The sequence below is a fragment of the Cryptomeria japonica genome, chromosome 8, assembly GCF_030272615.1.
Source record: "Cryptomeria japonica chromosome 8, Sugi_1.0, whole genome shotgun sequence".
NCBI classification, from domain to species: domain Eukaryota; kingdom Viridiplantae; phylum Streptophyta; class Pinopsida; order Cupressales; family Cupressaceae; genus Cryptomeria; species Cryptomeria japonica.
The window spans coordinates 5,276,320-5,302,682 of NC_081412.1; the positions used below are offsets into that span (position 1 = coordinate 5,276,320).

At 35.3% G+C, this 26,363-nt stretch overlaps 1 pseudogene; it reads right to left on the reverse strand.

Annotated features, from left to right (window-relative positions):
* The window catches only part of LOC131074236 (tyrosine decarboxylase 2-like), a 76,347-nt pseudogene that overhangs the window by 46,379 nt on the left and 3,605 nt on the right, over positions 1 to 26,363 (reverse strand).

The window sequence follows — 26,363 nt, forward strand, 5'->3', positions numbered from 1 at the left end:
AAAATACCCAAAGGTACCTTATCCTCTCTTGAGTAAAGTTTTCGAATGCTGAAGATATCGCGAAAAGGATCAATTGGAGAAACTTCAAGGTTCTTGTATGTAGGGTCTCTACGTGTGGATAAGCTCTCTGTGGTATGATGTGATTTGCTGGAATCACAAGGGGACTTACATTTGATGATTGAACGTCTGATTTGCTTTGAATATTGCTGGAACACAGGCTCTTACTAGCTTTGATTTGAAAAAAGGAAAAAAGACGAGGGCGAGGAGAGGATCTAATCCTAACACTAAGAATGTAAGAGCAATGAATGATCTTTGATGAAATTCTAACTAGGTCTTGTTTTGACATCGTAGGACCATCTCCACAAGGCTAGTGCGATCTTCAAAGGAAAGCTTTATGATGTTCAAATCATCACTGCAGGCATAGACACCATCAAGTTGATGCATATCAATGAAGAAGCGACAATTGAAGTTAAGCTTAAGCTGAATGATTCCAGTTGACTACAAAAGGCAAGTATGCAATCAACAAACTGCTAGTAGTATGGATATACGAATTTCACAATTAATCAAGCACATTTCTTACATTCATCTAATCATCTACCATCTAGGATTGAAGATTCAACAAGAAACCATGCATATTGCAAGAAACGACACACTTCACCATTACTTCAATGAAAATGGAGTTTGCTTACAATCAAGGGCAACAATTTCTTGCCTTGTCCTCCTATTCTATTCTAATTGCTATTCTATCAACTAGCTAACTACTCTCTATCTACTAACTGCTTCCAACTCTCTCTCTATTCTATTACCTTTACAAATGAAATGCCAGGGCTTATATAGTGCCCTCAATACAATTCGATGGCTTAGATCGATTTGAGATCAATGGCCAAGATTCAACAATGAAAACCCTAATTAGGGTTTGTTACAACCATTACATAACATTTAATGCTTGACCAATGATAAAATTGTATTGCTTGGACACATGTCTTCTCTGGAAAATTCCACCAATGAATAGCCGGGGTAGGTACATCGAAGTATGTGTCACCTCCCATGAGTTAGGTACATTGAATCTGGACATGCTGAGGTGGACCACACTGACTGGAGAAGTGATGACTAGGATGCCACCTCATTTGACACTTGGTTGATGCTCAATTTGGTAACGTTGAGAAGTTAGCCTTAATTAATTCTTTTGGAACTATCTGCTTCTTCAACGAACCCTTTGCTTTGACTTCTTGTGTCCTTGATTTGCAGGATGATGATGTACCTCGCCTTGGAACGCTGGATTGGAAGAGGTCGTCCCTTGTCCTTGCTTGATCGTCCTTGAGGAGGCTTGATTTTCCTTGAGGAGAACCTTCCGACTTGTAGATCCTTCGAGTTTGGGAGTCGCCATCTTGATACCTACACAACATTTCAAAATTAGTAACATGTTTTGCAACGTGGAAATATAGACTAGAAAGAGGATTTAAGTTTTAAATTAGGAAACCTCATGATAAATCTTTGAATTATCATTTCCTAAATTTAACTAAGCCACTTGAAATTGAAAATTGAAAATTCAAAATTGAGACTAGGAGAATCTTGCCATACCTCCACTTGAGAACTAAATCTAAGAAAAGATGCAAAATTAAGCAAGTTTGCTAGGCAAAATGTGGATCGAAGTCTTCAAAATGTGCTTCTTCTATCAACTTCACCACCTCTAGCCTTCAACGCTTTGAGGAAAATTCGCTCCTTCTTTAGTCTTCAACTAAATTCGCTCCTCCTTAGGCCAGATTTCACACCTTGTTGTTCTTCTCCAAATCGCACTTGTGTGAGTGGATGAATGATGGATTAACATGCTCAACACACCTCCACTATATAGGCGCTCATCTTGATAATTGCCCATAGGCCGACTTTGACAAAATAGGCAAAAAAATAAATAAAATTTAATAGAAGAGGGGGGCCAACCTTGCAAAAAAACATTAAAATAATACCCCCAAGCGCTCTCTTTTTAAATTTAATTTAATAATAATTAATTTAAATGCCTTTGCAATTAAAACTTCAATTTTTTAAAGGCCTAAATTAATTCTTAAATGCCCATGCGTTATTATTAAATGCCAACTTAATTAAATATTTCAAGTTTTTTAGCGAATTTAGCATTTAATGCAATTTGAAGGATATTGGCGTCTAGGCATGGCAAAAATATCAACTTGTTAATAGCCTTGCTCTAGTACCTGGGTGAGGGATAGGAGTGCCCATGTATTTTGGCCTTGTTTTTCTTGTTTTTCACGTTCAAAGTCTCATCTTGGACGTCCAAAATGGCATTTTCCTTGCGAATTTAAAGTTTGATTTATTCAACCTTTGGAATGGATGCTTCTTAAATCATTTTCGCCCTGGTCCTCCAGTGAAGGACAGGAGCGATTTTTGCTTTTGGGCTTAAAATTATCGATCTTTGAGGTTAATTCCTTGTTCATCGTCCTTCGAAAGACCTTTTTGACCTTGCATAACCTTGCCTTGACGTGGTTTTTGAAGGGAATGGTTGATTCTATAGAAATCGCCCTGGTCCTCCAGTGAAGGACAGGAGCGATTCTTAGTCCATGGCACAAATCCTTAATCATATCAACATCAAATTATCTTCAAGGCGTAAAACATTGTTCCTTATTCCATCTTGAGTCTTGCAAACGATAGTAGCACTCCAAAATGTAGGCATACTTGAAGATTTCGCTCTGGTCCCTTGGAGAGGGACAGGAGCGCCTTGGCCACTTTGAGCAAGTTTTGTGGTTTTTTGCAACTTCGTTCTTCTTAGAGGCATTCCAAATATCATTTTGACCTTGTGTCTTGACTTGGACCCGTTCAAATTCGGAGGGGGAGGCTGGATAACCTAGATTTTGCCTTGGTCCCTTGGAGAGGGACATGAGTGATTTTGCATTTATAAGCCCACTTGTGTTTTGCCAACTTTCAAAATTATCTTCAATGGGGTGATCAAGCCTTTCTTCCTTCATCTCAAACTCGAAACTCGCTTTTCCTTTGCCCAAAACTTGCCTTGAGGGAAAATCGCTCTGGTCCCTTGGAGAGGGACAGGAGCGCCCTGGCCTTTATGAGCTCATTTATGCCTTGTTAACTTTCAAAACTATCTTCAATGGGTTGATTACGTCCTCCTTCATGCCTTTGATGTCTCAATTTGTCCAAACAAGGTCAAGAATGACTCCACTAAGCTTTTTCGCTCTGGACCCTTGGTGAGGGACATGAGCGATTCGCCTTGGACCCTTGGAGAGGGACAGGAGCGCTTTTCGCTCTAGATCCTCAGTGAAGGATAGGAGCGAAATTTGACTTTTTGAACTCTCTATCAGGATAATTTTTATGGAATATAACATTTAAGTATAAGAAAGAAGGTCACTTATACTTTAAGTTATATTCCATATATACTTTCAAGATGTTTGAGAGTGGTTTCAGACCTCCAGGAGTTATATTGCAAAATCTAGTTTTTTGAGTTTTTTCAGTTTCCAGACTTAGTCAAATTTCAGGATCAGGACTTTCAGACTTAGCCAAATTTCAGGACATTCCAGACTTAGCCAAATTTCAAGATCAGGACATCACTCAAGCCAGACTTGCTTATCCATGTGATCCCTTGGGCGACACTGAAAATGCAAAGGCTAACTAACAAAACCCTAAAAGACCAAAAAAAAAACCCTAAAAAGCAAAAAAAGCAAGGGTCCCCATTTGCAATGGGGCGATGTGTGAAAACGTCACAACAGGCAGGTAGAGCCTGCGAGATTCCAGGGGTCAGCTGGCTTGGCTTATTATGTTTTTGATATGCGTGAGAGTATCAATAATCAGGTGGATTTAAAAGCTGTCTACAGGACTCAGATAACCAAAAACAGAAAAGCTATAAAAGAAAAAGAACTCCAAGCTGGAACTTAAGGGCAAGGATGGAGAAAATTCTGCTTCTATATATAGATAGAGGATGGCGAGAACTGGGTGGCAACAGGGAGGGGTTGAATGTGTGTAAGAATCCTCTATTACAGCTGTTTGTACACAAAATACAAAATATTGTGCCGTGTGGGATGCGCAGTGTAATGAGAACTCTCTCCCAAGTTGTAGGCAAATGCCATGTTGATTTTTACTGATAGAACTTGGCAAGACATTTACAAGTAATGAATTGTAAGACACTGCAATTTTCGGTATTTTCTAAACTTTATATAAAAGAGTATAAAGTTTGCATACATTTATTGTACATGTCAATATATGAAAATTGACTTTTATGACCATACTCAAGGGGAAACATGCAAAATTATTTTTTCATTTTATAGCATCATAGTTTGTGTTTATCGATAAGAAGAAATTACCCTTGCTTTTTTTGCAATTTCGTACAAAGGATCCACAGCTGCTGATGATGTCGTCCCAATCTGAAAAATTGAACACCCAATTTTCTATAAATTGACTTTCAGATAGACCATTAGAGAAACAAGTAATGATTGATATCCAAAACTATATAAAAGTCAATGTTTCTTGCCACACATTATTGTTCGCCATTCCTCCTGAACCACAACGCATGGTCTAAGACATTGATTCTTAACAGTATGTAGTTGAAAATTAGATTCTTAAGAAAATTAATCTGCAATCATTCTAGAAGCTGTATTTCTTAGCATTGCCGATTGCATAAGGTTGCCCTATATTGTTTGAACTTTGATAAATAAGGAAGTGTGCACTTCATCCATCATGCTAATCTAACGGAAATATATCTTTCAAAGTGGACTAGTGGAATTAGAAAACTGAGAATAACTCCTCACATAAAAGACCATGCATGTTACATACCGTTGCACATAAAAAAAGTGGATGCAAACCATCACATATGTCTGCTACTATGCATTTGCGAACAATCTCAAGGGACATGGCATAATTAGTAGAAGTATCTGTTGATAACACTTAACATTCTTTTGATGTATACCTGCAATCTGCAATGCAACATAAAATACCATGAAAAATTGAATTGGAAAATCAGATTCATGATTACACTTGTCTCTTATGAAAAATAACTTTGCCTAGAATCTAAATACATATTTTACTGCTATATAATAAGGTCATGATGCTATCCTTTTTCTTTTCCCACGTTGGATCTGGAGGTATAAGGACTTCCAGGTTGAGTTTTAAAGCAGTTCTCACGTTTTTCTGTAACATTGTAGCTGGTGCAAAAAGCTCTTTTATCAGAAAGTAGTTTAGAAACTCAAAAAAGAAGTCATTTTGTGACTGAAACAACAATGTATTTTTACTTTTCAAAGGTTTTCAGGACTCAAAAAAGAAGTCATTTTGTGACTGAAACAACAATGTATTTTTACTTTTCAAAGGTTTTCAGGCTTGTATTGCTACTGTGGCACCTTTCTATCAAAAAAATCCAGCGTTTTGGCCTTCAACAGGTTGATCTATTGTGTTGCTACTGTGGCACCTTTCTATCAAAAAAATCCAGCGTTTTGGCCTTCAACAGGTTGATCTATTGTGTGTAACTTGATACTTGATGTTATTTTGGTGATTTCATTTCATGAATCCTCAATTAAATGTCTTTATCTCATGCACCTTTGAACAGAAAAGCATATTGTGTTTAGCATGTAAACAACTTCTATTTGTTGGTGTTGGAAATAAGCCACATCCGGACCGATGATGGACTGGTCCAAGAGGGGCCAGTAGCTCAGTGGTAGAGCACTCCAGCACCGTATGGAAGGTCCTAGGTTCAAGTCCTAGCTGGTCCATGTCTCAACATGGTATTAGAGCCAGGTCTAGGTTAGGAGCCCCAAGCACACGAGAGGTGTGGCTTAAGGGGGGGTGTTGGTGTTGGAAATAAGCCACACCTGGACCAACGATGGACTGGTCCAAGAGGGGCCAGTAGCTCAGTGGTAGAGCACTCCAATAGCGTATGGAAGGTCCTAGGTTCGAGTCCCAGCTGATCCATGTCTCAACACTATTTACCAGTGTTCCACGACCGTTGGCGATGGGGGGATGCGGGGATGGCCTTTGGGGACGGGGGGACAAAGGGAAAAAAATTTGGAGACGGGTTTCGGGGACGGGGGGACTTTGGCCTGGAGGGGGGAAACACGTTTCCATGGAACACTGCTATTTACAGTGAAGAATATTTTATTTTGTTCCTTTTAGGACTGTCAAAACTTAGCCTTTCTATGAAACACTAATACATGAGTATGCTAAAGCTTGAGTTGTACATGAACAGCTAGATCATTGAATGATTGTGTGTCTAAAATGGCAAAGTATAGGTCTGAAACATCAAGTTTGGTGCATCACCTTAGTAGTTATAGATCAATTTCAAAGCATTCTTCTTTACCCTTTCCCAGCAAGAGGTGAGGTTGAGGTACCCAAATAGAGAACCAGCTCTATAACTGGAGGTTGACCTCTAACATCAAAGCCCACACTCCGAAAGGTATCCCATGTGTCAACAGGTGGCTAAGTTAATAGCTTAGCCAAGGTGCAAGATTGTGTGATAACAATGTGACTATACAATGCCTCTTGACGTAAAGAAGAAATAAATCAGTACAAGTTATAAAAGATAAGATTGAGAACCTAGTGTTATGGCATATGCATATGGTTTGGGTATGTTAAATTATGTCCATATTCGGATTCAATTATACGTTATAGGATTTTCATTTCATTATTCATAGGGTACTTTGACAGGTCCTCTTTTTGTGTCACACTCACTTGGATCCATCTATGCTATTCTTCTCTTATAACATTGTTTTATTGTGTTTGACTGCAAATCCACAATGAAGTGAATCCATTTGCCAAAGTCGCTTGCAATCAAACCGTGTTCTAACTACACCCTCCAAGAAACAAACCATGCCAAACTTACATCTTCATCAATTATTCAGATGTTATTAGAATAATTGTTCATCCATTAGTACTGGAAGATTTTTTTGAAATAAAATGTTTTCAAAAGGATTTATAAGTTCTCACTCTACAAGCCTTTTCGATCGAGCAGTGTGTTTGATCAGATACATATACGACAAGCTTGCTAAGGGAGTCTGCACCAATTCTCTTTAAAACTTTGCCTCGGGCAGCTAATAGTGATACCAATACTGCTTCACTTGATGAGCCTTGAATAACACCACCCCCCTTACCTACCCCCTTACCTGCAAAATGTAATTTCTATTTAGTATGAATGCATGAAGGGCTTAACTAATTAAATATAAAGAATATTAAGAGTCAGATCTTCCATCTACAACAATGCAATCAATCTGTCAAATAGCAGTTTTATGTTTGTTGTTCGTTTATATTCATTAAATGTTTTAACCTTTGTTGAAAATTTATATGTAGCATCAATTAAAATTTTGAAATATGTATAATTAGATTTTTTAGGATAGAATAGTAACAAAAATAAATCGAGAGGAATGTAGATGCCATAATGGGCAATAATAAGGATCCAATTCATGTTGGTATGTCAAATATCTCAATCTATTTGCCAAAAATTCCATGTGACTTGGTTCTTATAGGTCACATTTTTCTTGAGCTTTATTGAAGTTTGTTCAGTTTCATCACAAAAAACTGTATAAGGCACCACTACTTATCCCAATCACTACAACCAGTTTAAAAATGTAATGTCCCCTATTAGGACTTAACTTTAAATTGATGTCCTCTTTTATTATTTTCTGAAGATGTTCAATTCTGATTGGATGCCTTTTACTATTTCAGATCCGAATACCTATTCTTGCTTGCCACTCCTTTTCCTCCAATCACGTCCCTCCTTAAATATGCTTCTCTTGTTGCTGAAGAGTTGTGTCTCCTTAGACTGTCACCTCCTTTTGAAGGGTGGTGTCTACATAAATTTTCCTTTTGCTCCTTAACTAATATTAAAAATATTTGATCGCTGGATTTGATTGCTAGGCTAAGCTTAATATCGGAGTCTCTTCCTCCTTCCTTTTTCATTCCAAATGAAGTTCTCTTCTCTCCCTTTTATATCTCATGTTTGAAGGAGTCGCAACTTTTCATTTCATGCTTTTTGACCATTCATTAAACTTAATTAAATTTTAAATATATTAAATTTTATTTTTGTTCTTTTATATTTTAATTTATTATTTTTATTATTATTCCTATTTCAACAAGAGGACATTACAGAAAAACAGACTAGGCTTTGAACTAGTGTCTTTCTAATGTGTGTTTGTAATAATTTCTTTTAATAAATATGAATATGAAGACCGTATAGAATATCTAGGAAAAAATACAAAACAATTACACGAGCTTTTTTGCACCTCAAAGAAATCGTGCTCATCCTTTGATGTTCTAAAACATCCTTAATATAAAGAGCCACTTTTTCATTAACAAACAACTACCCTACTAACAATTTTCATTAAAATTTGATTTCAGCTTAATGAGAAAATACAACAAGCTATGTAGAAAACTCGGATATTAATGCCCTATCGAGGGCTTCTACCTTATCTTCTCATACATGTGACAATGCAACATCACATTCCTTTCATCCTCAAATTTTACTTTCTTGCAAAGCAAGCATAGGTACTCATCTAAGATTTTATTATTCCATCTCTATGTTTATATGTCTATAATGAGAGCTCAGCTTGAGTTGACACAATAGATATCTGATATAAATAAACAAATAAACCAACTATATAGTTTTGACTCAATTGACATTGACCTATCTTTTATGTGTCAACAAACACTTCTACAAAACACATAGACACAAAGGGTCTTGATACAAATTGTCTTGACATTTAGCGACTTTCCTATATAGAACTCTATGATGAGGACACATTTCTAATGGAGAAAATTAAGTACTAGCGATCAAGCTACGAATGTCCAAACAACTATGTGTTTTATATAAAGGGAATAACGAGAAATTTGGCTAAAGAGAATGGCAAGATAATGTGGAATTTTTTTATGCGTCCTTCACATAGAGCTTCTGAAACAAAGGCCTATAAAATATGTTACAATGTCCCCTATTGGGACTTTACTCAATTTTCTCTAGAATTCGCAAATGGGGTTTGCATTATGCTTGTAGATGTAAATTGTAAACTTAATATCTTGATTTAGAGCCTACAACCTAGTTATCAAAAGATAAAAACACTTATAATTAAACAATGTTAAAAATAGAATTCTAATCATCATAATAATATTCATAATGTACATGTGGGATACCCTTAAAGATTTCCTCAATAACCTATCCACATTATGAGGCACCATGGGAGATCATATAAGGCACTTCGAGCCTATCCATAAAGCCCAAAATATAATGTCCCCTTCTATATTTTCCCTAGATAAACCCTACAATCACATTTACAATGAATTAGGATTATGGGAATGACTTACAAGTAGTTATTTCTTCATTATGCTCTTGAATATAAATCCTTCTCCTAGCTAACCGCCCGGTTCTAGAGATCGATGACATATTTCCTCCCATCACTCTCAATAAAGAGCATATTTTTCTTCAAGTTGTGGTTTGCCTTGGTGGTGATCAACTAGCCCCTTCCAAGGAGGGCATCCTATGCCTTCTTCTCCAACGAGATGACTACAAAGTCCAGAAAGAAATGTTGAGTTCCTATGGTGACCTTTCATGTCATGAGCGTCCCAAGTGGTTTGATGTTGTGTTGGTCGGCCCCTACTAGATGGAAGATTGGTGGCCAGAGTGCTGGCTTGCCAAGCCCATTCCATGTCTCCTTGAGTAGTACGTTCATGCCAAAGCCTCCATCAACGATAGTGTTTGTCAACTTACATCCCATTATCTCCATCTCGATGATGGCTAGCTTCCTTCCAATGCCCATCATGAACAACATTGGATCAATGGTTAGGCTGCCTATTGACTTCTCAGTTGGCTTGCCATGCTCCTGGCCAACTGCATTGTCACCAACTACATTTGTATTGACTGTCTTCAGTTGTGGCATGGTTTGTAGAAGGTCGAATACCCATATGGGTACTGTGGCCTGCAACATCCATCTCATGATAGTTTTCTCTAGCTCCGACCACAATAGAGTATTGGCGGCCTCATTCAAAATCCTTCTCTCCTCCACCATCGCCCATTCAATGTTAGCCTTAGCTTCTCGAAGTCTTTCCTTCTCCGTATGAGGGTCAGGATATACTTCCTTCTTAGTTGGAGTCTAGTGATCGCTATTACTTCCTCATTTGGCTCCTTCACGTCCAGCATGTTCACCACTTTCTGTTTTGGGTAGTCAATGTCTTCGTGGTTTCTAGGTCCACACCATGTGCATAGCAACCCCACATTGCTACTTTGGCCACTCTAGCAATCCTGCGTGAAGTGACCCTATTCATTGCAACTTTGGCTTTGGATCATGGGTCTACCCTTTGTGTCATATTGTATTCTCATTCATGGGGTGTTGTTATTTCTATTATTATTATTATTATTCCCTTGCCTATTATTTTGATACCCTCTAGGAGATGCATTCGAGTTGGCACGTGGTTTTGGAGGTGTGGCTGGAGGGGTTGTTTGCTCCCCTTGGGCAAAGAGCACTTGCGTGCTTCTCATTTTCAGATTGTATGGGCATTCCTTGATGGAATTTCCCAATACCTGACAAATATCGTAGAATGAATTCTTTGGGAAAGTAGCCTTTGTATGACCTCCATGTTGCAGCCAGTGCACCACAACTCTTTAAGATCCTTACTATCATCTTTCTCCACCTTTAGCTCCTTCATCATCCACAACATATCCCTCCATAGGTCCTATATGATTTTTGATTCTTTGTTGCTGCTTTCTCCCATACCATCATTGTCACTAACCTTCTTTCCCCACAATGTCTTATTCTCACTTTCTATCTCCATCGCTTGATTGTTAGCATCGATGTACACAAGGACGGGGGTACCACTTCATCTTCCTCTTGAGGGAGGGGATCAACCCTTCGACAAAACACTATTTTTTCAACCCGTCGGCCAGTTCATTTTCCATCTTGCTTAACAATTCTTTGAGCCTATGATTGTATTCTCGTACATTCTCATTCTTCCCTTGTCTGGTGTTGTAAATTTCAACAACAATTTCATTGTCATCTCTTAGTAGTTTGAATTCCTCTTGAAATGCCTTCTTTAGTTTAGTCCATCCTGCTTTGTGCTTAGCCACTAGCTCTGTATACCAGTCAATGGCAATTCCCCATAGGGTGGTAGGAAATGCCTTTAGCTAGTAATCCTAGTCATGCTCACCATTCGCCTCCCATATTGTTATACAAGCCTTGCGATGACGTACAGGATTCTTTGATCCATCCTTTATGAATTTCGAGAGTTTTTGCTTCTCCAAGGTGTTAAATATTGTCTTCACTCAAAAGGTACCATGTGTAATGGACCAAATTGGACCGTCTTCTTCTCGTCCCTTCATGTGCCTCTCTTGCACTCTCGACCACACACGAGCTCTCTACACCTTCACCTTCTGCGTCTTCTATACCTTGGCCACCTTCTTTGTTTCTCTACTCTCTCCTCCCTGGAGTCTTCGGCTCAAACCCCCTATTCTTGGTTCCTCTATGAGGGACATGTTCCTAATATAGTGCAAGTTTGTTTCAAGAAGTTCCACAACTTTAGTCTAGAGGTCCCTTTATTCCCCTTTGTTGTGTACCAACTGTACGGATAGGCTGCTAGTATAGGTACTGTGTGTAGATTCAGAGTCTTCACTTAAAGAAGAGTGTACAGTTTGGTTACTTGCCTAGTCGGAAAGATCTTCACTTACTTCTTTCTCTGGGAGTGGCAGGTTTCTGGCAACCTCTTCCAACTCACTCCAGGTACACGATCTTTCTCTCTCCTGACTACGGCTTCGGCTAGCACCCCAACTCCTACTTCTCCCTGGACTCTTAGAACCTTCAAAAATTCCTCGTAATCATTGTGTTCTTTCACTTTTCTCTCTCAGGTGGATAGATCTCCTTACCAATCCCTCCCCCTCCTCTTGAGTGTCTTTGGCATGTCGGTCTTTAATTGGTTGTAGGGGCATTAATTGTCAGGGGTACAACATCTACCAATATCCCACTCTTCTTTCTCCCTACGAGTCCTTTCTTCATATCATTGCAGTATTTTCTACTGACATTGCTCTTGGTCCCTTTCCTCTCATTGGTCTTGTAGTTCAATCAAATTTCATGCTAATCGCCTTGGAATTCTCTCGAGAAGATCGGAGACTGCATGGTTTATTGAGAGTTCATCACATATCATTCTTTTAGGGACCGCTCTCTCTCAAGCTTCCCTCCGCATGTACTGATCGACTAAAACTTCCCAAAAGTTTATCAAGTCTTGTGTCAACCGATCTTTTGGTGTTTCTTCCTCGTTGTCACTTTCTATTAGTGGTACTTTTTGTTCAAAATAGCGACCCATTACTTTGCCATGCCTATCACCACTCTCGGGTACTCTTAGATCTCTAGGTTTGAATCGACAACAGTGCCAAAAATTTTAGTCCCTTTGGTGAATGTTTTAACTTATAGAGTAAATAGAAATATAACAATGATCATATTCAACAAAGTAATTCAGAAACATATCAATATGGCCCAAAGATATAACTTTATTATCAACATGTAATGTGTACAATAATAGAGAGTCCCAGTTCCCGATACAAGCCAAAACTATATAGCACTTGGAGGTTGGTTAAGAGCTAAGTTACATTACTCAAATTCTAGTTCAAGTTCGGCAACAATAAAATTCAGATGAAATTCAATGGAGTTAAAAACTTGAAAAAAAATTCGACCTTAAATACATCTTATATAAATTTAATTTAAAAAAAATATATAACAATATATTGAAAAAATGATCAAAATAAGCTAACATTGATAAATAGATTTATGTGTTCATACAAAATTTATAAAATTAGTGTAAATAGAAATTTTATTTTTTACTATAATTTTAAATTCTAAATATATATAGTATCGTATTTATTAATTAATGATCTGAAACTTTACATATAATATTTTAATCGTATATAATATTATTAACTTTAAATATAATTATATTAAATATTAAAGTTTTGAAGTTTAATTATGATAAATTCCTTAATTAATAATAATAAAACTTATGCTAACATATGGTCATAAGTTATGTCAAGAGAAATTTTTGGATCTATAGCTTGATGAGATTCCGGAAGTTTTTTAGTTGATGTGCTTTGAGCCGCTTTTGAAAGATACAGATATAAAGCGCATCTTTAGTATGGTATCTGTATCTCAGGCCTCCGATTCTGAAACCCAATACTACCACTCAAATATAGCTTAATGAAAACCCAGATAAAGGCAAGACCATGAAATGGCGAAAAAATCCTCACGAAACCTGCTGCGAGATAATCAAAGAAGAAATCAAAACTATGCCAAATCACGTGTATAGTGCCACTATTGAAAAAAAAAATTGCCATTATGAACCAGAGTGTCGAGAAAAGAATAAACAACATGAGCATTTTTCTGAAGAAAAGGAAGTGTAAGTAATTTTACTCATAATCTATTTGTATTTTGATGATTTGATTTACATAAAGAAATAGTAAGGTGTCAATGGCTGAATTTAGAAATGCCATGGAGAATGAATTTCTAATGACAAATTTGGGTTTAATGCATTATTTCTTTGGGAAAGAGGTAACACAACTGAATGATTGACATTTTTATTTCACAAGGAAAATATGCTATTGATTTACTTGATAAATTCTAAATGACAAATTGGTTAAGGATGATGGTTTAGAAAAAGTAAATGCGACATTATATAAGAGTTTTGTTGGCAGTCTTATGTATCTCGTAGCTACTAGACTACATATCATGTATGTTGCTGGTTTGCTTTCAAGGTTTATGCAAAATCAAAGTAAAGTTCATTTTAATGCAATGAAAAGAGTTTAGAAGTATTTTTGTGGTGCAAGTAGTTTTGACATTTTGTATACACCTATAAATGATTTTGGTGAATAGCTGGATATATAAGTAATAGTTGGACTGGATCTATTGATGATAGAAAAAGTACTTCAAGTTGTATTTAGTTTGTGTTTAGGTGCCATTTCTTCGTGTTCAAAAAAGCAATCATCAGCTGAATATATTGCCACAACTTCAAAATTTTATCAAGCAATATGGTTGAGGAGAATTATGGTAGATGTAAAATATGCCAACAATTATATAATGTGATAATAACTCGGTAATGGCCATCGCAAAAAAATCTTATCTTCCTCAATCAAACCAAACATATTAATACCTAGCATCATTTTATTAGAAATCTTGTGCTTGGGTGACAAATTGAAATGAAGTTTTACAAAACTAATAATCAACTTGTGGATTTATTTTTTTGATGAATATGTGCATCAATTTCTATTGTTTTAAAAATATATACACCTATCCATAAGAAAAATATACGACACAAAGTCACTCCTCAAAGTCACAGAGGCAATGCCCAAAAAGCAAGATAATAGAAATAACAAGAAAGTTGCTTAAGCAATGAGAGCAACACCAGTGGGACGCGGAGAGGGGTCCAAGTAGTCCAATTCGCTCCATACATTCGCGGGGTCTGGGGTGACGTCAAGAATGGAGCACCCCTCATCAACATTAGTTTCTCCCTCCTCTTTACCTATGTTTTCATTCCTCGTAGGTTAAATCATCAAAGCCAACTGAAAGCCACTTTGAGGAGTATAGCCAACCACCTCCACCACTAGCTAACGGTCAATCATTGCCACCACCAGTAGAGGATCATGCCTCGCTCGAAGGCCACCCGAAGGAAATACCAGCACACAAGAGAGGAGCAGAGCATCACCGAATTGAGCCGCTCCTTCCACTAGAGTGGCGGTGAGGAGCTTGAGATTTGGGGGACTAAGAGCACCAAGAAGAGAAGCTCCAACTGCGTCTATGACCGTGAGGCAAAGAATGGCCATAGGAAGCAAAGCTATCCAAGGGGACCTTGGCCACAATACAAGGGGAATTACCCCAACGATCAAGTAACCCATGGAGGTGGGCCACCTCCAATGCCACTTTATTTGCTTGAATTTGAGTTTGGAACATAACATTATTACAAATAGAAGCTTTAATGAAAAGCAAAACAAAATTATCAAGAGCTATGAGAAAAATTAATTGTATTCTTACCTCTCCATAAGAAAAATGAATCTACACCCTCAAAGCATGCTAGATCTAGGTATACTAGAAGGAAATGCCAGTCTATAATCCCTCAGAAGAATCATATGCCAGGAAATAGGTTTTGGCCGAAAGGGATGAAAAAACTCATAAATCCAACTCCACAATTGTTGAATATGACAGCAAAACCAAAAGAGGTGTTTGAAAGACTCTGGTTGACCGTAAAAAGGACCACAAGAGTCCAAAATACCCATATGCCAAAGGCGAGAACCCATAGGCAAGCCTTGGAAAATAATACACCAAGCGATTGAGCAAGTTTAAGTTCAATGACAGCCACCAAATGTTGTGAAATCGTCGTTGCTAAACATTTGGAGGTGACTGCAAATGCCACTATAAATTTAAACGGGAACCATAGGAAGGTGCGGAGAGAATTGGCAGTACCTCAAACGCGGCTTATAATTGCAGAAAGTGGTGTCTGGAGACCAACACCGATACTTCCACCAAAGTTTGAGTAAGTGAATGCCAATTTTGTGTAGCATATTTAGAGGCATATCTGATATAACAGTGTCGAATGTCTCTCAATTTGGCTGCAAAAGCCGATACTGGATTTTCAAATCTTCTGAATGGCAAAGATTTGTGGAAGCTCAGGAAAACAAATTTCGGGGCATACAAATGCCTTGTGAAACCACAAGCCACGAACTGTAAGAGCCCACTATCTTTGTGGAAGCTCAGGAAAACAAATTTCGGGGCATACAAATGCCTTGTGAAACCACAAGCCACGAACTGTAAGAACCCACTGGTATCTATCTAAGTTTTTTCAATTTTTCCTTGTGACATTAAGTCAAATGGTTTCAATTTGCTACTATGACTCTAAATGCTGGAATTTTGATGTTCATGTGAATTTATAGCTTTCAGGCCTTAAGCAAACAGTGCTAATTTATATGGTTTGAAAATGTGCTTACACAAAATTCCCTTATTGGAACTAACATAAGGAATGTAGAACAATATTAGAACCTGACCATGTTACAACATAAAGTTTGATACCTATAAGCAATGCTAAGAGCAATTTAGGCTCCCAGCTAAAATGTGAATGTGCTGATGCAGGGAATACATTATTTCAGACTATAGAAACTGCTCAGAATCCTTTCTTGCCGCCTTGTTAATTCACAAACTCTTCTTTGTTGGTATGTCCATGTGCCTAACTCCAGTGGAGATGCAAGGTGATGAATAAGAGGCTGATATATCACTTCCAGCTACCATTCAATCGGCAGGTGCTTATAAGATCAATACTAGATACAAATTGTGCCACAGATATATCAATACCAGATATAACAGCAGTAAAGCAACAGCAGAGATATTATGTGAGTGAATGCCATGCCATGACTGGAAGTTCCACGGCTAGGAAGTAATGCTCTGGAAGAATAGGTGCCGAACCAAGCAAGAGTTCCCTCATTCGAGATGGAAGGAGAATGTAGTGCCTTCAGAGGCCGTGCCAAGGGACTAGCGTATATCATTCGCACCAAACACACTCGATATAATTGATAATCGGCTATCACAAATTTCCATGGCAATATCAAAGAACCTTCAAACGCCAAACCTCGGTGATATCGGCAAATAAAATAAGTGGCATACCGAATATAAATTCATGACAAACTATAACTTTCAGACGCCTCATTATCAAACCCTCAAGCGACAATTAATATTCCATTGTCCAATGTCTCAATTATATCTCCGGACGCCATAAATAACTATTCAAACTAGCAATCGCATCTTGGTGTGCAATGGGTACGTCAAAAAGTGTGGAAGGTGGTTCAGGAAAAATTATGGTCTATTTTTGCATACAATTATGGTGTACATGCCAGAGAAATGGGAGAAAAAATATGTAGAGATAGAGATAGAGAGGGGATGAGAAAGACATGTGTGGAGATAGAGAAAAAGAGAGGAAGACTGAGGTAGAGATAAAGATAGAATGAGAGAGGAAGAGCGAGACAAATAGATAGAGAGAGGTAAAGGGAGAGATAATGATAGAGAGGGAGAGGTAGAGAGGATGAGATAGAGAGATAAACAATGAGATAGAGTGAAAGATATAAGTAGATATGGAGAGACAATGAAAGTGGGGAGAGACAAGAGACTTACAAATAGAGAGAAGTAGAGATAGAGGTATATATGAGGTGATAGAGAGAGGGAGAGAGAGATGGAGAGATGGATATCTATGGTAAGAGAAAGAGAGAGCCAACAATAGAGAAGATAGAAAGGGGGAAAAAAACAAGGGGAAGAAAATTGGGATATTTGAAAGATAAAATCAATATTATCAAATAAAAAATATATATCAAATTGAAGGCAAGTATACTTCAATTTTAAATATAATAAATTTAAAAAATTCTTAGAATTTTATATAAAATAAATTTCAAAATAAAATTGTTCTTATGATAAAACATTAAAAATAAAAATAAACTATATTGAAATTGATAAAACTAAGGTTTTAATTTTTATATTAAAAGTTACAAGTCAAAACCAAACTTAAAATTACAAAAAAAAAATTTAATAGATTTTATAAATAGTATTGTTTTTAAAATTTTTTTAGGTCAATGGAAGAGGGTAACTATTTATGATCTTGTTTTTTAGATTTCTTAACATTATGTAGTGATTTATAAATTAATATAGAATTATAAAAATAATATTTATTTATCTAATAATTAAATTTATAAATAATGTGTAGATGTAATAAAACAAATTAGATACAAATGACATGGTGAATAGACAATACAATGTAATGAATAATAATAATAACAAATAAATAATCAATATAATACATTCTATTTTTAATAATAAAACTTATTTTTATCTTTTAAATTAAAAATATTGCATTCTTATCAAATGCTCGTGTACTTAACTAAATGCATTGTTGTCTCTTCACCTATATGGACATCTATGTGTGCTTCTACTTCCTTAAGTACAATGTCCTTTTATGATTCATGATGAATTTCCTTTTAATATCTTCTTCTGTTGTATTTCACTCACTCACTATTATATAATATAATAATAAATAAGTTATATATAATTGTAATATTGCTTAAACAAAATACTTTATATAAAATATAATATATATTAATTATTAAACATCTATATTAAAATTTTAAAATTATTTCTAAAAGAAATTATAATTAATTCTTCAAACTTTGTATAGATTAATATAAACTAATATCATAATTTAGTATATATTAGATTAAATTGAATAGAAAATTATATAATATGTGACAATAAATAAAATTATAATACTATTAATATAATTAAATAATAAATAGAAATAAAGCTTCTAAGTATATGTTAATTTAAAATAATATCATAATTTAATATATATTAGATTAAATTGAATAGCATATTATATAATACACAACCATAAATATAATTATAATATTAATTATATAATTAAATAATAAATATAAATAAATTTATAATACATAATTTTAAGATATATATATATATATATATATCAAAGCATTAAAAAAATAAAAATTCAAATATAAAGAAATGAAATTACATCAAATCGTAAATAAAATATAAATTCAACATGAAAAATATTATAAAACTATTAATTACAAACAATTAATTTATATGAATTTATTATTTAAGATAAAATGATTAAATTATTAAAAAGTTGTTTGCATAAAAATAAACTAGAAATTGCTCCTTAGTGTGCAATGGGAATGCCAAAGAGGTGTGGAAGGTCAATTAGGGAAAAATTCGGTCCATTTTTTGCATAAATTTGCATAGTACCTGAGATCAATTGGTAGGCCAAATTTAGAAAATAATGTTACTTATGCAACGAAAGTCTCAATGGAGAAGTGATAGTTTCAAATCCACTTTTGCATCCTCTTATAAATTTCCAATTATAACTCAAACAAAACTTTTCAATGAGGAATATAATCAAGTTTCATAACCAAAATGCTCATGCTATGTTTGCAATCAAGTGAAAGGGAGAGATAGAGGGGTGAAAAGAAAGAGAGAAAGAGAGAGAGGTAAAGAGATAAATATAGACATATAGATAGAGACAAAGATGAGATGAATATGAATATGGAGAAAGAGGAGAGAAAGATGGAGAAAAGGAGAGAGATATGGAGGGAAAAAGAGAGAGAAGAGATAGGATTAGATAGATGTTGAAGCGCTCTCTCTCTCTCTCTCTCTCTCTCTCTCTCTCTCTCTCTCTCTCTCTCTCTCTCTCTCTCTCTCTCTCTCTCGATAAACAAATAGAGATATATATGGATAGATGAAAAGAAGAAATATGGAAAGATGGATATAAAGAGAAAAATAGATATGAGAGAAAGAGGGAGAGAGATAAAGAGGGAGAAAGATGGATATATAGAGGGGGACATGTGTATAGTTAGAGGGGGGAAAGATAGATAGAGGTAGAAAGGAAGATAGAGTGAGAGAGGAAGATGATAAAATAGATAGAGAGATAAAGAGATGTAGAGTGAGATGAAGATATAGAGATACGAAGATAAAAGAGGTATATAGAGGAATATGGATAGATAAAGAGATATATAGATGTTGAGATAGAGAGTGATAGAGATATAAGGAGACATAGAGAGAGGGAGAGATGGAGAGACATGCAAATATTGATATATAGATATGTAGAGAGAACTATAGATAAACAAATATATATATGAAGGGAGAGGGAGAGAAATATGGGGAGATAGAGGAAGAGAGACATATATTGGAAGAGGAGTGAAATATCTAGATATATACACAAAGAGAAAGGGAGAGAGAGAGGTAGTGATAAAGAGATAGATAGTGGGATACATAGGGAATGAGGGAGGGACAGAGAGGGAGAAATAGAGAGAGGGAGAGATATAGATAGAGGGAGGGAGAAACAAGGAGTGTGTGTTTATGAGCTAGAGAGAGAAAATAAGTAGAGAGAGATATACAAATAAAAATTTAAAGATAATTATTCTACAATAAAGTAAAAATCTAATAAGACAAATGTATAAATTAAATTAATTCTATTATCTTTTAAAATTATTATTTGTAACTTCATAAGACAAAAATAATTAAAATTAAATTATAACTTAATGTATTTATTAAACCTTAAAAGAAAAAGATGATGATTAGTATAATTTAATAAAAAATAAGATAGAATATCCGAACAAAAGAAGATTCAATTAAAATATAATCTTATCAAAAGAAGATATAAATAAAAATAGATTTCTAATTCAAAAAAAAAAAATTCTACAATAATTAAAATTTTAATAATACGAATAACTATAAATTAAATGAATTCTAATAATTCTGAATTATTATTTGTAATTTTATTTAAAAACATAAATAATTAAAATAAGATTTTCACTCAATGAAAAATTAATCATTTTAAAAAGTAAAAAAATAGCTAATTCTTTCTTTTTTAATAATTTTGTCTTTTCCACTTTTGAAACTTCAAAGAATATTATTAAAAGCATAAAATAGAATATTTTTCTTTTTGTGAACATTCTTTTCTAATTAATCATATTAAATATTTTTTAGCTTTTTATCATTTTTAAATTTTTTTTTTTTTTCTAATTAATCAAATTAAAATATGCTTTTTTAATTTTTTTATCATTTAAAAAAAAATTAATATTAATGTAAACATACAATTGAGATCAATTCAACTTCATATAGAGTATGCCTTCAAATAATAATTTTTAATTATTAAATACATTACTTATTAAATATTTTATTTATTTAAATTAATTTAATTAAATAGTCGTGGCTTAGATTTAACTATAAGCTTTTCTTTTTTATTATTTCTTGCAGATTTGTCTTTTTCTATGAAACTAATAAACTTTCTTCGCTAACGTGAAAGCACTATTTGGATTGTCTTGCATCCGTCTCAGTGATTTGCAACTGTAGATTTCAAAAGGCAGGATGTTCATTTTTCAGCATAACAAAATGTCAATATCTGATTACTCAAAATAAATAGTCATTTTTCTTGGCAATTTCAGATTAACGAGCTAGGAGTAAAATGGCACAAAAAATCTCTTCTAATAATATTTATATTAAAAACAACTAGTACAAATTATTCTTCACATGTGACTACAATTTTAAAATACTCTATAACTACAAAGTAAGATATCGTAAATTAGGTTTTCATCCAATTTAAGAAAGAAAATCCAAAGGTTATATTTCTTATATTTTCTAACTAAATCAGACGCTTTCAAATTGTTCAAAAGTAAATAACAAAACCAAGCATATTTTAAATGAAATCAAAGCTACTCTTTTAAAACCACTAAAGTAACAAAACCAAGCATATCTGAAATGAAGTCCAACCTGCTCTTTTAAACCATACTCTTGACTTTTCCTTTTCTTTTGGCTTTTGATTTTCCCTTTCTTTTAATAGTTCATTTTTCACCTTTATATATGATAAATAATAATAAATAACTTTTATCTTATAATTCTTTATTGACATAAAAGTTCAAATAAGTTGTCATTAATTTTATTTATTTTTGGACAACTTAATCTTTAATTATTTAATTAACTTCTAAGGTCCAAATAAAAGGGGTCTAAAGCAAACAAGCCAAGATAAGTTCTTGACTTTGAATGTGTTAGTAAAAGATGACCCATCTTAAAAGTCAGAGTTAGCCCACCAAAGTCAAGGCTTAACAACTTCCTTAGCACACTAGATACCTTTGGCAACAAAAGTGCCCTTGATATGAACCGCATCTTTCATTGCCATAAGGGTTTGGAAACCAAACCCCTTCTGAGCAGGTTGATTGGTTGAGAAACGAAAAGAGATGCAAAATCGAAGAAGGATTTTCTAAGCTTAGTCCCAGATATAGCACACACAATCCATTTAGCAAATAGAGTCAGCACTTGCCTTGGAGCGGAAAAGAGCCCAGGGCCGCTAGAGTCACACAAGAGGCAACAAAACTCTCAGGCAACATGGTGAAAACCCTTGTGATCTTCGAAGAGGCCCACAAAAATCCATGAAGAAGTTTTTCCAGTTTTATGTAAGAGGCTTTAGAAGGGGCCCGATAAGAAGAATAATACACATAAGTGACTACATTCCAAAGGTTCAAAGAGAAGCCTGAAAGACAAAGGGAATGCCCAAAAATCAAAAAATTTCCCCATGGTCAATCCACTTCCAGCTATTTCTAAGAAGCCATGGAGGCACAAGAAGGAAGGATTGACGATAATATTACGTTTTATGCCACTAGAAGCTAGACAGAAGGCATCGAAGCACTGAAAGGCCTCTTTGATATTTTGCTCATCTTTAATGGGTGTGAGAAAAGAGTCGTCCACAAAATGCCTATTAACCACTAGCTAGATGACTCAGACAGAGCAATTCCTCTAACCCTCCTAGAGGAATGTTAGTGAACAGATTTTGTCCTTCTTCTAATTGAATTGATTCGAAGCTCTGTTCCCTCTTTGAAAGACAAAAGTTCAACTAAATAGTTGGGTAAGTGTGACATACTTCACTTCCCTCTGAATTTTTGATAGGTACAGCTCCCTCCATTAGTTATTCAGGGAATAATCTAATTAAATAAAACTGGTATGCTTTTAACCTGAAAGCACGTAAGGCTGCCTACTTCATTCTTAGATGAGAGGCTAATAGTTTACAAATATTTCAGAAAAACTATTCTTCAAGACACTTCACCATGAAAATCAGAGGTAATCGAAACAAAGTTCAAAAACACCGATTCAACACTTCATAAAAATAAGCAATAGAAATAAAGTCTCTTTTCAAACATATATCCTTTTAAAACCACATAGAAAGGAGCCCCAGATCAATGACAACATCTGCCATCAGAAAGGTAATCACAGTCATTTTAATTAGATTAATATTTGCAAAGAAATACTACTCCACGGATTCAAAACTCAAAGATTTTTCCCCTCAAAATGCATATGATCTTTATATATGTATTTCATGCAACAAAGACATAACCATACATGTATAAGTTCTTTCCAATTTCAGATTTTGAAAAATTTGATCACTTCCTTCCAACCAAAAAACCAAAACTTAAAAAAAAATCTAAGTATCTTATTCTAACCCCTTCTCTATCTCTCTTAGTCTAATTTATAGTAGTCTTTAAAGAACAGAGGAGGTCTCCCTCAAAACCCGACCTCCTCTGAAATAGTTATAAAAACCAACAAAGTATTTAAGGGACAAATGTCTCGAAGTCATTGCCAGATTATGAAAAGCATATCAAATAAAAACAAAGCATCATCATCACGTTATGCCTCTTCTCCATCGTCATCCTCTCCTCCACTTTTCTGGGCATCGTGAGCAGTTGCAAGCTCCTGAATTATAGACTGACTTAGATTTTTCATGGCATTGATCTTTGCTTTTGCGGCTTCCTTGTCCCACCTGTGCTTCACCATTTTCTCAGCATGCTTAGGTAACTAATTGTTACCGATAAATTTCATGGACTCAATTCGGGTGATTTGTGTCATATCTTCGGGAGTAAAATTGCCTTTGGCCTTAACTTTCTTTATGTGCAGCCTAAATGCCTTCACCGCGTCCTGTGTGTTCAGCCCACAAAGTCTTAGTTGCTAATCATGGTCTGGGTTAACCACTTTATTGTCATTGACCAAGCTACACTGAAGTTCCTGAAGCTCGTAAACAGAGGCCTTGGCATCAGAAATCATAAACTTGAATGTAATTACCCACCACGTTGTAGTTTTCTTCAATAAGAAGAGATGGCACTCATAAGTTACCAATTTAATTGAATTTTCTGCTAAAAACTTTGTGGCTCCATATTCTTCTATCTTGGTGAGCATGGGTAATACATTTTCCCATTTATGCTCTTCTTTTTCCCATGGCACAATCTGATTCTGAATCTCTGCAATGAGGTTTTGCATTTCATCGCATAGCTTCCTAGAGTTTGTAATATATTTTTCGCCATCCCTAATCACTCCTTCAATCTAGTTACACATAACAGAAAATCCAGTCATCAAAGTTGTAGGCCTCAGCTGAACCTCTAACTCGGTGTAACAATAACATAACATCATGGATGTGGGGAAGCATGTGATTTTTGTTGGGATATTTAGGTAACCTGGAGCCACCCCTCTGAGGAACCTTCAACCAATGCTTCACTATATTGTTCTGGTGTCCAGTTTTATCTACGTTGAACTCAGTGACTGATTGGGCAAGAGAAAAATTTGAGAAATTATAATCAGGCAATTTGAAAGCAGAAGAAATAACTTCCTTGTTAATCGCGAGGAGGGTTTCACCATTATCTCTCTTGATAGTTTTAGAAATAGGATCATACCTCGCGATGCACTCCCTAACTAATTCTGGGCAAGGGATAGCAGTAGGAAAGGTTGCCGCCTCTACGAGGCCACTACTTAGAATTTCTAAACCAAAAGAACCGTCAATTCCTTTAAACACCCTTTCCTTCAAGGCCTCTAAATTCTCTCCCTTTAGGTCTGTATCATTGACAATGGGTTCTGTGCAAGCAAGACTGAAAATATTTATGAAAAGGTGCAGAGTGGACTTCATAATTCATAAATAACAACCCTTATTTCTCCCAGCAAATTTTATTACGAGAGAGAAAAATAGCTAAAAATCACTGGAGAAGATAGGAATCAAAACTCACCTTCACAGTTGAAACCAATCGAACGATTACCAGTAGACAAACCTTCTATGAAACACTCTGCAGCAATGAAGAACAAGTTTCAAAAATGAATCACTTCATACCTTATAGCAATATAGCAAATGAAGTGATAAAAGCTCATTTAGTGCATTAGTTTCGGCCGTCAACTCAAATGTGTCGAGCATTGGGATTTAACATCACGCGTGTGTATCGAATGCATGGCGGCGTTTTTGGGGTAACCACCATTTCCCAAAAATGATTACTTGCCTTCAAAAATCAGCCAGTTGACGTCACCCGAGATATGGTTCAATCTTCATCATACTTAGCAATAAATGCGCCATCGTGTTGTTTAGTCCATGGGACCCACCTGATTTGAACATGCATGAACAATTTGAAATAACTTCATGAGGGTTCAGGTAGTTCAAAGCGTACATTGTGCCAAGGAAATTTTACTTTGAAAAAATCAACTTTTGTTAACTGTCGCTGGCCTTTGAACTTTATCAAACATGTTGAACATCGCTGAACTGTTTGAACTAGGTTCAAACGGTTCACGGTTTGGGGAAAGAGGACATGAAATATCATTCGCGACTGTGAAATAGAACTGCTGCAAAACACTTGAGTGAACGTTGGCCTGAAACATTCTAGACACAACTTAGAACCTGCAGTACCTAAATGAACATTATGAACTCCCTTCAAAATGATTCAATGAGTTCATGGGGTTCAAACAAACCATTAAAACTTGGTGCTATGGATTAAGAGACGATTTACAAGCGGATTAAGGATTGAACCAAGGAATTCTCAACAAGATAAAGACTCAAATAAAATTTTGTAGGGTGACTTACTCTTGTTATGAGGGACGAACGACAAGATAACAAGGAAATAGGGTTTACCAACAAATACCCCAATCCTTCAGCAACAAGAATATACAAAGATGGAGCAAGAGGACAACCTTGGTAGATAGAATGGTGAAGCCCAAAAGCTTGACACTAGTTGTCATTAAGGGTGATGCACGCGGAGGCATCCTCAAAGAGCATTTTTACAAATTGAATAAAGCGAGTGTCAATCCTAGAACATTAAGCATAGCTAAAATGAAGGGCGATTTGATGTGATCATAATCCTTGGCAAAGTCAATTTTCAGAAAGAAGACTTGTTGCTTTGAGAATTGGGCCCATTCCATGTCTTCCCAAACTTCCAAATTAAACCTAGATTAATAAATCCAGTTTTCTGAGTACAAATTACTTGAGAAAGCAAATGTCACACTTTTAGAGCCAAAGCTTTGACAATAATCTTGTAGGAAACATTAAGCAACATGATTGGCCCAATTATAAATATCTCTGGATAACTGATCTAGAGTGTTTCCCAATAAGATTGTGTATGAATTTTATCTGGAAATACTCTAAATCAATTACTCATGGATTGTGGAAACTTGATGTCTATTATCTTCGAAGATAACTGACACATATTTTTTTAAAAAATTTGATAAATAAAAAAAAAAAAAAAAAAAAATACCAGATATTTTTACAAAAGTAGTTTCAAAAGAAATTGAGAGATTAAGACAAAAGATGGGTGTTGCGCATTAATTGTTAAAGGAGACAACGATTGTTCATGATATGTAGCATGATTCACCGTCCCTTTACGGTTGATATTTGTCGGTTTTGCTGTCTCTTTCTGTCTGCTTTTCTTAATATTCTTTATAGTTGTAAAATTATAGGGACATGCATTGAAAATATACAGTTCTCTTCTCCATGTAGCAGTACATGGCTCTGCTACATGGCTCAACTATTATTCACTGTTAAAAAAACATTCTCTCTTTTGGACTACACAT